Source organism: Bubalus kerabau, chromosome 10, assembly GCF_029407905.1.
Source record: "Bubalus kerabau isolate K-KA32 ecotype Philippines breed swamp buffalo chromosome 10, PCC_UOA_SB_1v2, whole genome shotgun sequence".
Classification (NCBI taxonomy): domain Eukaryota; kingdom Metazoa; phylum Chordata; class Mammalia; order Artiodactyla; family Bovidae; genus Bubalus; species Bubalus kerabau.
In genome coordinates this window covers 94,950,464-94,965,774 of record NC_073633.1, presented here as the reverse complement: position 1 = coordinate 94,965,774, position 15,311 = coordinate 94,950,464, and positions in this window count along the sequence as shown.

Genomic DNA, 15,311 nt, shown 5'->3' with positions numbered 1-15,311 from the left:
TAACACTGCTGACCAAGGTGACTGGTCAAGCAGGCAACCATGAATTGAGTCCTGGAAGAATGTGTAAGAGTCAGATGGCAGAGATAAAAGGTGAAATCCTTGACTAGGAGATCCAAATACAGAAGTTTTAGAAGCAAGAACTCAAAACATATATTCCGAATAAGATGTTCTAGTCACTCTGGTTTGGCAGGGAGAGGAGGTATGAAGCAGAGGTAAGAAAGTTGAAGCCAGACTACAGAAGGCTGTGAGCGGGCAGCTGGAGAACACGGGCTCTCAGTGGGCAGTGGACGCTGCTGATGTGCAGCAGAGAAGACAAGGTGGGGCAGGATGCGGGCTATTAGAAACCGGCAGAGAGACCAGAGGCGGGAAGACTCCGTATGACACCATGACAGTGGGCAAGGGCAGGGGGAAGGGAGGGAGCCAACCACCCAGAAAGGAAAGAAATGAATGAGAAATACCACAGGGGGAGTGTCAGTGGGATTTCTGGCTGATGCCATGAGAGCAGAGAGAAGAAGGGGAGTGGGAAGGAAAGATCAGGGTCCACCCAGATGTTTCCAATTTGAGTGAAGGGTTGATGCTTCCCAGGTGGCTCAGATGGTAAAGCATCTGCCTGCAATGTGGGAGACCCAGGTTCCATCCCTACGTTGGGAAGATCCCCTGGAGAAGGAAATGGAAATGCATTCAAGTAGCCTTGCTTGGAAAATCCCATGGATGGAGGAGCCTGGTAGGCCATAGTGCATGGGGTCGCAAAGAGTCAGACACGACTGAGCAACTTCACTTTGATGACAGTAGCGCAGCTCTTCTAAACCTACTGGATTGTATATAACCACGCACTCCTCTCACACTGAATACACGTGACCTGCCTCTAGTGTAGTGACGACATGGTCATCCATGGGCGTTTTCCCATCAGTTCACTTCAGTCAGGTCCGACTCTTTGTGACCCCATGGACTATAGCACACCAGGCTTCCCTGCCCATCACCAACTCCCGGACACTGCTCATTCATGTCCATTGAGTCGGTGATGCCATCCAACCATCTCGTCCTCTGTCGTCCCCTTCTCCTCCAGCCTTCAGTCTTTCCAAGCATCAGGGTCTTTTCAAATGAGCCAGTTCTTCATATCAGGTGGCCAAAGTATTGGAGTTTCAGCTTCAGCATCAGTCTTTCCAATGAATGTTCAGGACTGATTTCCTTTAGAATGGACTAGTTGGATCTCCTTGCAGTCCAAGGGACTCTCAAGAGTCTTCTCCAACACCACAGTTCAAAAGCATCAATTCTTCGGCACTCAGCTTTCTTTATAATCCAAATCTCACATCCCTACATGACTACTGGAAAAACCATAGCTTTGACTAGATGGACCTTTGTTGGTAAAGTAATGTTTCTGCTTTTTCATTTGCTGTATAGGTTGGTCATAGCTTTCCTTCCAAGGAGCAAGTGTCTTTTAATTTCATGGATGCAGTCACCATCTGCAGTGATTTTGGAGGCCCCCAAAATAAAATCTTTCACGGTTTCCATTCTTTCCCCATCTATTTGCATGAAGTGATGGGACTGGATGCCATGATCTTCATTTTTTGAATGTTGAGTTTTAAGCCAGCTTTTTCACTCTCCTCTTTCACTTTTATCAAGAGGCTCTTTAGTTCTTCACTTTTTGCCAACAAGGGTGCTGTCATCTGCATATCTGAGGTTATTGATATTTCTCCTGGCAAGCTTTGATTCAGCTTGTGCTTCATCCAGCCTGGCATTTCACATGATGTACTCTGCATATAAGTTAAATAAGCAGGGTGACAGTATACAGCCTTGACGTACTCCTTTCCCTATTTGGAATCAGTCCATTTTTCCATGTCCAGTTCTAACTGTTGCTTCTTGACCAGCATACAAATTTCTCAGGAGGCAGGTCAGGTGGTCTGGAATTCCCATCTCTTTCAGAATTTTCCACAGTTTGTTGTGATCCACACATTCAAAGGCTTTGGCATAGTCAATAAAACAGAAGATGTTTTTCTGGAACTCTCTTGCTTTTTTGATGATCCAGTGGATGTTTGCAATTTTATTTCTGGCCCCTCTGCCTTATCTAAATCCAGCTTGAACATCTAGAAGTTCATGGTTCACGTACTGTTGAAGCCTGGCTTAGATAATTTTGAGCATTACTTTGCTAGCATGTGAGATGAGTGCAATTGTGTGGTAGTTTGAACATTGTTTGACATTGCCTTTGAGATTGGAATGAAAACTGACCTTTTCCAGTCTTGTGGCCACTGCTGAGTTTTCCAAACTTGCTGGCATATTGAATGCAGCACTTTCACAGCATCATCTTTCAGGAATTGGAATAGCTCAACTGGAATTCTATCACCTCCACTAGTTTTGTTTGTAGTGATGCTTTCTAAGGCCCACTTGACTTCACATTCCAGGATGTCTGGCTCTAGGTCAGTGATCACACCATCGTGATTATCTGGGTCGTGAAAATCTTTTTTGTACAGTTCTTCTGTGTATTCTTGCCATCTCTTCTTAATATCTTCTGCTTCTGTTAGGTCCATACCATTTCTGTCTTTTATTGAGCCCATCTCTGAATGAAATGTTCCCTTGGTATCTCATTTTCTTGAAGAGATCTCTAGTCTTTCCCATTCTGTTGTTTTCCTCTATTTCTTTGCACTGATCAGTGAGGAAGGCTTTCTTATCTCTCCTTGCTATTCTTTGGAACTCTGCGTTCAAGTGGGTATATCTTTCCTTTTTTCCTTTGCCTTTAGCTTCTCACTTTTCTCAACTACTTGTAAGGCCTCTTCAGACAACCATTTTGCCTTTTTGTACTTCTTTTTCTCAGGGATCGTCTTGATCCCTGCCTCCTGTACGATGTCACAAACCTCTGTCCATAGTTCTTCAGACATTCTGTCTATCAGATCTAATCCCTTGAATCTATTTGTCACTTCCACTGTATAATTGTAAGGGATTTGGATTTAGGTCATACCTGAAGGTCTAGTGGTTTTCCCTACTTTCTTCAACTTAAGTCTGAATTTGGCAATAAGGAGCTCAGGATCTGAGCCACAATCATTAGTCCTTTCTCAAATCTCAAGACCATTCTATGTTTTTTCTCCTTACCTACAATCTCTGGGAAAGAAATATGCTTTCTCTGAGTTTAAGAAGGTACAAGTAAAGGCAAGGGTTTCATGCAAGGATAGGCTAGAGTAGCACGTGTTTGTAGCCTGCAAAGGAAAAGCAAATAGATAGGCAAAGGTCAAAGGAACAAGAGAAAGGGAGAATAACAGCAAATGCCAGGCAGTGACAGGAAAGGAGACACTCTGCACAAGTGAGCTTAGAAACCTGGAGAGACACCCTGCTTTCCTGAGTAAAGGGAGACAGAAAGTCAACCTAGACAGGAGATAAACAGCAAACGAAGACCCCGAGGTGCAGGTAAGCTTGATCTGTTGATATTGCCTAGCTTAGACCTTTGAAGAGAAGCCTGATGTCTAATCACAAACACTTTCTCCTCTCCCCACCTCTCTCTGAGACACAGTCACAGTGGTTTCCTTATCACTTCTCTTTTTTAATTGAAGTGTATTTTATTTACAAAACTATTTTAGCTTCAAGTATAGAGCATAGTGATTCAGTATTTATACAGATTACACACTCCACTGAAAGTCATTAAAAGAGAATGGCTACAACCCTCCCTGCACTGTACAATATATCCTTGTTTCTTATCTACTTTATACATCGTGGTTTGTATCTCTTAAGCAATATTCCTAACTTGCCCCAACCCTTCTCCACTGCCCTCTGGTAACCGCTAGTTTGCTTTCTGTTTCAGTATCCCTGCCATGCCTGGAACACACAGCCCTTCACTTGCCTGGAGTCCTTTTCATTCTCACAGCTTCCTTAGACTGAAAGAGCCTCTCGAAGATCTTTGTGCGGCTCTTTCCTGCATCCTCGGTCCCAGCTTAATTGTCACCTCCTCAGGGAGTCCTTCCCTGACCACTCAGTCTAAAAACAGAGACCCGATCTCCTTGTCACTCATGAAGACCCCGAGGTGGAGGTAAGCTTGATATGTTGATACTGCCTAGCTTGGACCTTTGAAGAGAAGCCTGATGTCTAATCACATTCTCTTTTACTTACTTCATACCACATATCATTATTTTAAAGTATCTTAATTAGCTCAGGGATCTCATACAGGGTCTCATTTACCACAAACTCCAACACTTAGAGCACTCCATGAGTATTTACTGCAGTCACGAAGAAGTGAGTGAATGATACACTGTTGAGAAAATGGATATAGCAGACATTGCAAATGTAAAGCAATAATGTTATTACTAATATTCACAAATATCTATTTTTTGAAGAATATTTTCCAGATACTCATGTGCCAGGACCTATGTCTAATGCTACAGTGAGTACTCAATCTGTAGAAATCCTAGTCCTTGCCTTCCAGAAGCTCATACTATTGGGGAAACTTATGAGCAGAGGATCATTAAAATACAATACAATGTAGTATAAAGTATAATGGAATTATAATATTTATATATAATATAAATAATATTATATATATTATATATAATATATAATATATATTTTTATATATATAATATATAATAATATAATAATTAGAATACAATGCAGTTAAGAACTGAGCACCATAGATCATACGGTAAAGTGTTCCTAGCTTAAGCAAGACAAAGCCAGAGATAATTCTGCTCAAGTGCTGAGGACAAGTGTAATGCTTCAGTGTATGGCATGCACTTGTAGAGGGTACAGAGGAACCATGAGGTAGAGAAGGTGGAACACATGTGCAATTTTCCTAAGAAGCTTTTCCTTGTAACAGGGAATGAGCTAAGGTACAGGTTCAGCAGGAGACAGGATCAAGAAAATGATTTTGAGCATATCTCTAGTTGAGGGAATAGAAAAGAGGTGTAGAGAAGAGCTAAGGTAACCAAAAAGGAGAGATTCCCTAAAAGGGCTAAATCTCAAAAGAGGCAGAAGAGAACAGCAGTCACACTCAGAGAAAAGGAGAGCTCATCCTATAAGACAGGAGAAGAAAAGGTAGGGATGACTATCTTTGCAGTGAAGCAAAGTGAAAGTCTCTCAGTAATGTCCAACCCTTTGCGACCCTACGGACTGTACAGTCCATGGAATTCTCCAGGCCAGAATCCTGGCATACATAGCCTCTCCCTTCTCCAGGGGATCTTCCCAACCCAGAGATTGAACCCAGGTCTCCTGCATTGCAGACGGATTCTTTACCAGCTGAGCCACTATCTTTGAAGGGAAATCTACAAGTGGACAGAGAGGAACTGACCAAGCAAAAGTGAAAGCATTCACATTTTCTCCCCCAAGAATGAGATGGACCATCTGCGGATACTGGCTGTGAGGGAGAAGCTAGAGGAGAGGGAAGACGGAGAATTTTATTGATCAATAATTGGCATGCAGTGTTGCTTCCTCCCGCTTCATCGCCACTGATATGCCAAGTGGAAAATGTGTCCCACTACCTCTCTTGAAATTTACGCAGAAAATAGTCGTGGCATACTGTCCATATGGGGGATTGGAACACGAGGTTACAAAAGCACATAATGTTAATGTCAGAGTCATTTCAGCATTTGCAAAGCAATTTTAAAAGGCATTAGCTAATTAATAAGCTCAATGATGACTTTATCCCTGTAGGTGTATGTGTACAAAGACTACTTTTTCTGTCTCCTCTGAGGCATTTGAAGACACAAGAGATTTTGTCTCAGTGGGAATGTTGTGGTAGATTACATTTGCTGTAAATAAGTCACATTTTTAGAAAGCAATGAGTTCCACTGAATTTATCCTGAAGAGGAAAATAAAAAAAAGATGGCAAAACTAAATGAGAGATGCCCAGAATCAGCCTGAAAATTCATCATAAGCCTAAAAAGCTCCTCATTCTGGCTTTCTGAGGGCACTGGAGGCAAATAAGTCCAACTTCACAGAACATATTAGGAAGGAATAAAAGGACAGATGCGCTCCCATCTCAAGACAAAGGTGTTCCATCGCTTGGCGTTTATGCCAAGAGGAGCCGCTTCCCACTCATGTCCCATAATGAAAATCATTCCTCCATTAACAGGTTGAGCGATATCAATTTGTCCAGTCAGAGTTGGAAATCAAGCAAAAACTGCCTTCCGCTCAGAACAATCAGGGGCAAGGTAAAAGAAATAGGCAATTGTATCCAGTCTCCCAGCAAGACGTTTTCGCCAAATTACATGACCTCTCTCTCCTCTGAAGTAAAGCCTCTAAAGAGAAGTGAGAGGCCATTCCCTAGAGTGGGGTGAGCCGCAGAATTACCAACCTTTTCCTGAAAAGCCTTTTCTCTTCCTTCTTCACCAAGTCTCTCGACTGAGTTGGTAGAGATGAGAAAGTAGGAGTCCAGAAAGCAACAGTGTTAAGATTTCAGCTCCAAGCCTTGCTAAACGAGGGACCCTGGACCAAGCACCCATTATCTGTCCAATCAAATTAGCAATGAGAACAGAATCCACCTCAGAAGTTTGTTGTGAGGATTAAATTAGGAAATATATACAAAGCACTTAACCACAAAGACCCACACTTCACAGGCATTCACATTGTCAAGTGTCAGTAACTGTTTTTCTTTATTGTTATTATGATTATAATTGCTGTGGTTATAATGGTTATGGAGATGATGCCCAGGAAGGTCTGAGGGAAGAGAAATAACTGTAAGTGACTAATAAGTGATGACAGTGGCTGGGAACCTCAAATCCTGCCACAAGGGCAACCCTGAGTCTCTGTGGGGCACGTGTACTCAACCGCTTTGGAGATTAATCAGGAAAGTCTTCAGTCAATCTGGTCTAATTAGTCTCATTCTTTTCAGAAGGCTCACCTTCTATAGAGCTATAGGATCTTATGTGAGTTTGGGGGATTTTTTAAAATATTTTTCAGTAATTGCATTACTGAGATATATTGATATTTAATACTGTATAAGCTTAAAATGTACAATATAATAATTTGATACACATATTGTCATATAGAGTTAAAGAAAGTCAGACATAAAAGGACAAATATCACATGACATCATTTATATGTGGAATCTAAAAATAATAGTAAAAAGGAACCTATTTATAAAACAGAAATAGAGTCACAGATGTAGAGACTAAACTTATAGGTACCAAGGGGGAAAGTGTCTGACTCTATGACGCCATGGACTATACAGCCCATAGAATTCTCCAGGCCAGAGAATTTCCCTTCACCAGGGGATCTTCCCAACCCAGGGATCGAACGCAGGTCTCCTGCATTGCAGGTTGGATTCTTTACCAGCTGAGCCACAAGGGGAGCCCACCAAGGGGGGACATGGGGGATAAATTGGAGTATTGGAATTGACATATAAACACTACTACATATAAAACAGATAAGTAATAAGAACCTACTGTGTAGCACAGGGAACTCTATACAATACTCAATACAGGTCATCACAGTGGCCTAAAGGGAACAGAATCTAAAAATTAGTGGCTATATATATGTATGTATATAGAATCTATGTTTAGAAGGAAGCTAGAAAAATCAAGACTGGCTACTTATTTGGTGCTTTGCTTGGATGCCTTGAGTAAGAGAGAAAACATTATTTTAAAAGTAGCTTTGACTAGCTCTCATTGAAATGATTGCCTTGTATTTAGTACCAGCTTCCACTCACTTGCCCTAATGCTTCTGCCTAAGGATATATGAACCACATTTAAATCCACATCCATAAGACAGTCCTTCGAGTATGAAGACAGCTCTCAACCCATGGGCTCAGGCATCCTTCCCTCAGGTTAAGTGTTACTGGATCCATCAGTCAACTCGTTTTGATGTCAGACTCTTGAGTACACTGTTATCTTTTTCATAGCTCAGCTCTAAACACACTCTAATCTGTCAATTAGTCAGCTAAACGTTTAAGTGCTTATCATCTGGAACTGCAGAGAAATATTCCCAGGAACCACATTGTCACACAATGTTGATCACAATGATGCTGATAAATGCAACTTACCCAACATTCTCTGTATGCCAGGCACGGTGCTAAGGATTTTATGATTATCATCTCAGTCAATACTTACAAGAACCCTATCAAGTAGGTATATTCTCCCCACTCAAAAAATAAGTAAAGTGCAAAGAGGGTTAAGGAACTTGCCTGGCATGCCACAGCTAGTGGGATCAGAACTCTAGCTATAGACTCTACTCTCTCAGCCAATCAATTATACTATAGAGCCGTAATCTCTTTTGTTTTCACACTTTTATTAATTCTCAGAACACATAGGCACATAACTTCTATCCTTCTCAGCTCCGTGCCACTGGCACAGTTGATGAGCATTCTCTCCTACCTTCCCTCAAGCTCCTAATATAAATGCTGAGTAAGACAAAGCACTGGGCATTCACCAGAAACTTCCATGTAAGACCCATTCACCAGGATTCAGTTGTTAATTTAAAGAGTTACTCCTTTACTGAATAGCTCTTATATGCAATCCCTTTTCCCCATCTTGTTGATGAGGATATCACAAAGTGTATTGTCAAATGCCTTGCTGATATTTAGTAATGCTAGGTCCACAGTACTTTTCTGAGCTTTAAGGATAGCAACAATTTTGAATAATGTTTGTGAGTTTAGTTTTCTAGGTTTGTTTTAGTGAATTACTACAGTTCTCTTTTTTTCTTCTCTGTGCTCATATCTTCTGTTCATTATGAAATTCAAAATCTTCCTCAGATACCACCGAAGCTCATAAGCCCATAGCATGCAGGATCTACACTTTTTCCATCTTTCGTCATTAGGAACCTCCTCCATTCTCTACAGTTTCTCAAAAACTATCAACTGGATTTCAAAAATCTTACTTTCAAATTCTCTCTGTATCATTCATCTAAGTCAAGAAATTTAAAGTAATGCATGGCAATTAGGTGCTACTTAACAAGCTCTGATATTAAATTTCTTAACTTAATCTTCCCCTGGCCAAAGACCTATTTTCTTATCAGAGACGACAGGGGTAAAATAGCAATAAGGAATTCTTTCACATCACTTAGATGTCTGTTGCAAATGATAGAAAATCGAGCTCAGGCTGGTTTAGACAAAAGAAGGAATGTGTTCAACCATGGCTGGAAAGTCAGGGATGGTCTAGGTGCAACAATGTTTTATCCAGGGCCTCAAAAATGACACCAGAACCTAGTTTCTCCCCATCGTTTAGCTCTGCTTTGCTCCCTTCTAGCTTCATTTTTAGTCCCAATGGGGTGGCAAGACGGTGGCCAGAAGCTCAAATTCTATACCATCCCAAGTTGCAGCTCAAAAGAAGGAGAAGTACTTCCCTACAAGATACAAAGTCCTGAAACTGAATATCTGTCCCTGATACAAACTGGGTGAGGTGTCCAGCAATGAACAAAATAAGCACAGCCAGAGGAATGGAAGTTCCTGATGGACTGGGAGCTCACAGGCTCACCAAGGGAGCCAGGAAGGAATCAATGACATTAAATCACTGGACTGAACATAAGGGAGAATGAAAATCAAGAAAACGGTCATTGAAATGAGGGAAAGTGAGTATCAGGTCTCTTAAAAAAATGTTTTTCCTATCTTAGTTCTCTACCCATAGCCCATAAGGAGCAAAGCACCCTTTAACATTTTCTTCCAGCATTAACTGAAGAGCCTCTCCCTGTTTGTGATAGCGCTGCAGTACTGAGTATCGGAAGGCTCGCCCTCTGGATACTCTTTCTCAGCCTCTCACTGCTTTCTTACAGCCACCCTGGGCTAAGTGCTCACACCTTGCTCCTCTGTGACATAAGCCCCACATTCATCATGAATCCTCAGTAGCTCAGGGTTTCAACTCCTCCTCTGTGACACTGAATGCCATTCTCTCCCCTGCCCGTTTCAGCTTCTGGTAATCCAGAAATTAATCTCTTTTCAGGGAATGTGAAAATCACTCAGTTGTGTCCAACTCTTTGCGACTACATGGACTATACCATCCATGGAATTCTCCAGGCCAGAAAGTGGGTAGCCTTTCCCTTCTCCAGGGGATCTTCCCAATCCAGGGATTGAACCCCAGTTTCCTGCATTGCAGGCAGATTCTTTACCAGCTGAGCCATCAGGGAAGCCCAAGAACACTGGAGTGGGTAGCCTATCCCTTCTCCAGAGGATCTTCCCAACCCAGGAATCAAATTGGGGTCTCCTGCATTGCAGGCAGATTCTTTACCACTTGGGCTATCAGTTGGCTATTGGATCAAGAAGATCCAATTTATTCTTTTTTAAAAAAAGCTTTCATTCTTGTTTCTTAATGTATTTATTGATTATTTTTGGTTGCACTTGGTCTTCCTTGGTGGGCACAGCTTTCTCTAGTTGCTGTGAGAGGGGGCCACTCTTCCTTGTGGTGTGTGGGCTCAGGTGCAGGCTCAGTACGTGTGGCTCACGGGCTTAGTTGCCCGCAGCATGTGAGATCGGCCGGGACCAGGGATCGAATCCACGTCCCCTGCGTTGGCAGGTGGCTTCTTAGCCACTGGACCACTAGGGAAGTCCAAAACTTTCATTCTTAAACTGAATCACATGACATTGTCAATATTTGACTTTTTAACCCAGGAAAATGGCAATTTCTATGGTCAACACAATAGACAACTTCTGAGACACAGTTTCTCTTCTTTCGTGTCTTCTGCTGCTGCTTTCTTCCTGTTTCCCAGATTCTGATTCATGTCTCTAATTCTTTCTACCTTGTTGGAATCTTGTTCCTCTCTGTCTCCTTTTTTGTTATCAGCCCTTCCATTCTGCCAAAGCCTTCTTTCCTCCAAACCCATACCCTGCTTTTCTTCATATCTTCCGAACAGGAGAGAAATAAATTATGTGTTGCTATCCAATTTGTCTTTCTACGTTAGAAGGGCTCCAGAGTAGGGTATGTTTGGTGTGACACTGATAACAATCCTCATTTGACAGATCAAGACATGGGTGTCCACAGAGGAGTTATGGCTTTCTAATCAGTACCAGAAATGGACCTGGTGGCCAGGTGCTAATTCAGATGCTCTTTTTATTAAAGTAATTGGACTCTCGCATCTTCTGCTATCTTTATTATTATTATTATTATTAGTTGCAGAAACAGCAAAGAGCAGCAAGTGATTCCTTAAACAGATCAGTTTGGTTTCATTTAATAACATAAACAGTTACATTGGCATTTGCACAGTGCTCTACAGTTTACTAAGCACTTCCATTTTTTACCACATTTGCCCCCCACCATATGAACTCCGGGAGTTGGTGATGGACAGGGAGGCCTGGCGTGCTGCGATTCATGGGGTTGCAAAGACTCGGACACGACTGAGCGACTGATCTGATCTGATCTGATCTGATATAAAAATGCCTGAATTATTATTATCTGACAAAAAGCTGAGTCTGGGAGCAGTCGAGTAGCATGCCGAGAGTCTTGCAGCTGGTAATGAACAAATCTAGGCAAGACTCAAAACCTGGATTTGTGCTTCCTAAAGCCAACCCTCCTCCCATTTTCCAACCTCTTCTGACCCTAGGGAAAAGGGAATTTTTAGGTCCAATGCCATGGCCTAAATTTACCTGGTTATGGACAGAATGATTTAGCATCACCGGAGAAATCATGAAGGATACCAAAACAAAAGATTGAGAAGCATAAAGTTAAGGAAAATGAGAACGGGGTAGGGGGAAAGGTATAGGAAGTAAAAAGAGGACAATACAAAAGAAAAACCAGAAGAAAAATTGTGATCAAATAATAGATGGCAGCAAAAGACAGTGAGACTAGATAAAATAAGTATATTTTTTTTCAAAAGCAACAACACATTATCCCAAAGCCCGCAGGTGCTAGCAATTCAAATAAACGTATAGCAATTAACAGAATTAACACCGCCTTAAATAGCTTGGCTCACCAGATGTGGACTCCTATCAGGGTTCTATAAAATGTAAAGTTATTATAGATTAAACCATTAATCATCTGTTCAGAGACTGTCTCTGGCTGCAAAATCCCATTCAGTTTTAAATGGCTAATAATCACAAAGGGATGTGGAATGTAATATGCACAATGATGGTCTACCCAATCCTTTTTCCTTTAAATATGTGTTAACTTCCCCCCGTTCTCCTGCTTTCCTTCCTCCCCACTAGAGATGCCATCAGAAAGGAGAAGTGAGCTAGACTGGCTAATCTCAGAGGGTTCGGCACCGCATGAGCTTCCCCTTGGCAAATGAGGGGCAAATGGAGAAGCAATATACCAGTGCAGAGGTAACAGCTTGAGGATGGGGTAGAAAGGACCAGATCCCACAACACAGGAGGAAACTCTGATGGGCCTGAGTTGGCCCCCTGGTCCTGATGATAGAGACGCTGACCCTGAAACTCAGCACTGAACTTAGCTTTCCTCTCCTGCACCGTGCTTCATCCTATAAGAGCTCAGGAATGCCAAGGACGGAGGAAAGGATAAACATATGTCCTGACAGGGAAGATCACTGGAAAATGAAATGGGAGTCAGAAGGAAGCACTTTTCTGCGGAAACCTGATGATCCAGAGACTCACTCTCCTCGCCCAGGGCTAAAGCCAACAGACTAGCCTTCTGACTGCTCCTCAGTACCCTGGGACAGAAAGATAAATCAAGTAGAAGCAGCAGAAGGACTAACCAGTTCTCAGGCAATTTAAAGCCTGATGGACAACCTGTTAATCCATGTCATTCTATTACTTCAGATCCTTCCATGGCTCCCCATTACCTAAAGTCCAAGGGTAGAGCATGACTTAGCCCCTAACTAACTCTGCTGATACTTCATCAAAACTCCAGATCTTGTATTTTGTTCCCGGACATTGGCAAACCATCTGCAAGTTCCTTGCCCAGACACCACGATCTGCTCTGTTTCTTGGCCCTTGCTCATGTTGCCCCGTCACCACACAGCATCACTTTTTCCCTGTTCATTTCTGTTTGTCTTCTTCTTGGGCATCATTGACTCCAGAGTTTTCCTGAACCCTGTGATATTCTAAGTTCTTCTCAGCAGCCCCACTGCACCTGGGGAATGCCTCTTTTTGTGCATTAAATGCTTTTTCTTGAAAATATATCTGTGTGTCCCCCACTAACTGTGAGGTCCCCTGAGGTAAGGATTCTGATGCATCTTTGTGTCTTAGCATATCCTTGGCATACTGTAGGTTTTCAGCATATAACTGTGGATCCAAATTTCAGATTTTAGAGCTCCATGAGGTCTGCTCATTAATTAACTTATTCATTCCAGATATGCTTATTGAAGGCATTATTTTAAGCCAAGAACTCTTCTAGGTGTTTCGTGAAACACCTGTGAACAGATGCGGCCTCTGTCCTCATGGAGCTCACATTTTAATAGAAGGGAGATTGATAGGTGTCAAATAAATTTCCAAAGGCAACAAACTAGGTAAAGACTGAGTGTGGGTGAGATGGACGATCCCTATTTCAGTGAAAATAAGAGAATTTTAGTAAGGCGAACCTCAGAATAAAGTTGTTCTCCCCCCAAACAGTGACTTGGTAATATGGGAAATATAGACACCGTGTGTGCTAATGAATATTCACTTATGCTTACATTTATATTCACAAACTCTTTTTATAAGAATCATTACATAATTCTTAATCACAATTATTGTAGCAAAACTTCATTATATATTTATGTATGGTTTCACTTGTACGTACATTATTCCATTCGTTCTTAAGAACACAACAGACGTCTTATTATCTCCATGTTATGAGTTAGGAGACTGAGGCTCAATTAAGATCAGTGGCTTACTCCAGGCCATACAGGAAGTAAGAAAGCTGGAATTTCTAACCAGGTTTTCTGATTTTTAAACTCGGCATTCTTTTCATTTATACTATGATGCCTCCTCAAAGTCTTTTCAATCCTGTTCTTCCCAGAAGGGGTGCCAATGTATTTCTTTTAGCCATGCTGGGCCTTTTTATGTAACATTTCTCTCATATCAGATAGCTGGCAGGTTCCTGAAAGATTCAACTATTGCCATGCCAGGATGCTCTTTAATGATTCCAAGAAAGTCGCATAGTCAAGTGTGCCTAAGAGCATTTATCTAGAGGTTTTTGTTTTTTTTCTTTACTTACAAACATGTGATTTCATTTAGCAAATATTTATTGAGAGCCCACTAGGTGCTAAGAACCATTCTAGGAGCTGCAGACACAGCAAGAACAAAAGTAAGACAGACACATTAAAACACAAAAACACGAAGAGGAACAAGAATGGATTTTGTGATGTTTAAGTGGATACAAACCTTGAATTGATAACTAGGGTGTGCAAAGTAGAACACAATAATTGGATCATGTCATGCTTTTACCCTGGTATCAAATTAGGAGCTGTGCATACAGGTGAAATCCACAGATGCTTTGACTCAAGTGTGGAGCCAGAACTTAACTTTGAGTAAAGTAACTGTAGTTCCAAAGATAAAAACAACTTTGTGCTACAAACTATCAATGGTCCAAAAGATAAATCCCATAGTGTCTTCCCCAGGTCCCCATTTTGAAACAAACAAAAACACATAAAAGCACACAGCTCCTAGAACCACAAATGGCCAGAGATGACAGGAAGGGGAAGAAAGAGAGAGAGAAGGGAAGAAGAAGTTGGAAAATAACTGCAGACTGTCCTAAAGGGAAATAGTTGAAGTGGGTAAGTGGGATTTATCAAGGAGCAAAGTCCCAAAAGAGCTGGGAGCTTTTATTGTTTACTAAACTGTCAAGAAGAAATGCCAAGAACAAGAATTTACTACATTTGCCCACAGAAAAGTGATTTTCAATGATTAAATGGAAAGAAATAATATGCTAGGATTTCATGAGACTCAAAGTTATCTGTTTAAAACATTCAGACAAATGAGAAAGCCCCCCAAGTCCCTTAGAAAGACTATCTTATATATGTAAAGGAGAGATGGGCCAAAAATTTAGGTTAAGTTCTAGTTTTGCTTACCATTTCCTTAACTGTTTTAGAATTCCTTCTGACTTGATGTGGCTTTAAGTTCTGTTTAGCTACTAGCTAAGATGTGTATATTTTTATTTACACATAAATAAAAGATGTTATTTTTATTTCTGTCATTGACACTGCTTTTCAGAACTATCTTTAATTTTTAAGCTATTATGTGCTACTTTTCACAGACTTTTGAAGCTGTCTGCTCTCTACATGGAGAGAGTGGTATGTGTGTGTGTAAATTTTATTTACTTTAGGCTCTCCATGGATAAAACCATTGGAGATATCTTCATACTTTTATGAGGCTTGTTTCAAAATATTCAGGGGCATCCTTCTTGACTGACTGATAGATTTGCAGTTGGGAAATTGTCTCCTTGTCTCAAAAAGCATAATTGTGTTCTGAGAGGGGGGTGGCGGCAGTGGAGGGGGTTGATGAGTCCTAGAGGCCACCCCTAGATGCTGTCCTGGAG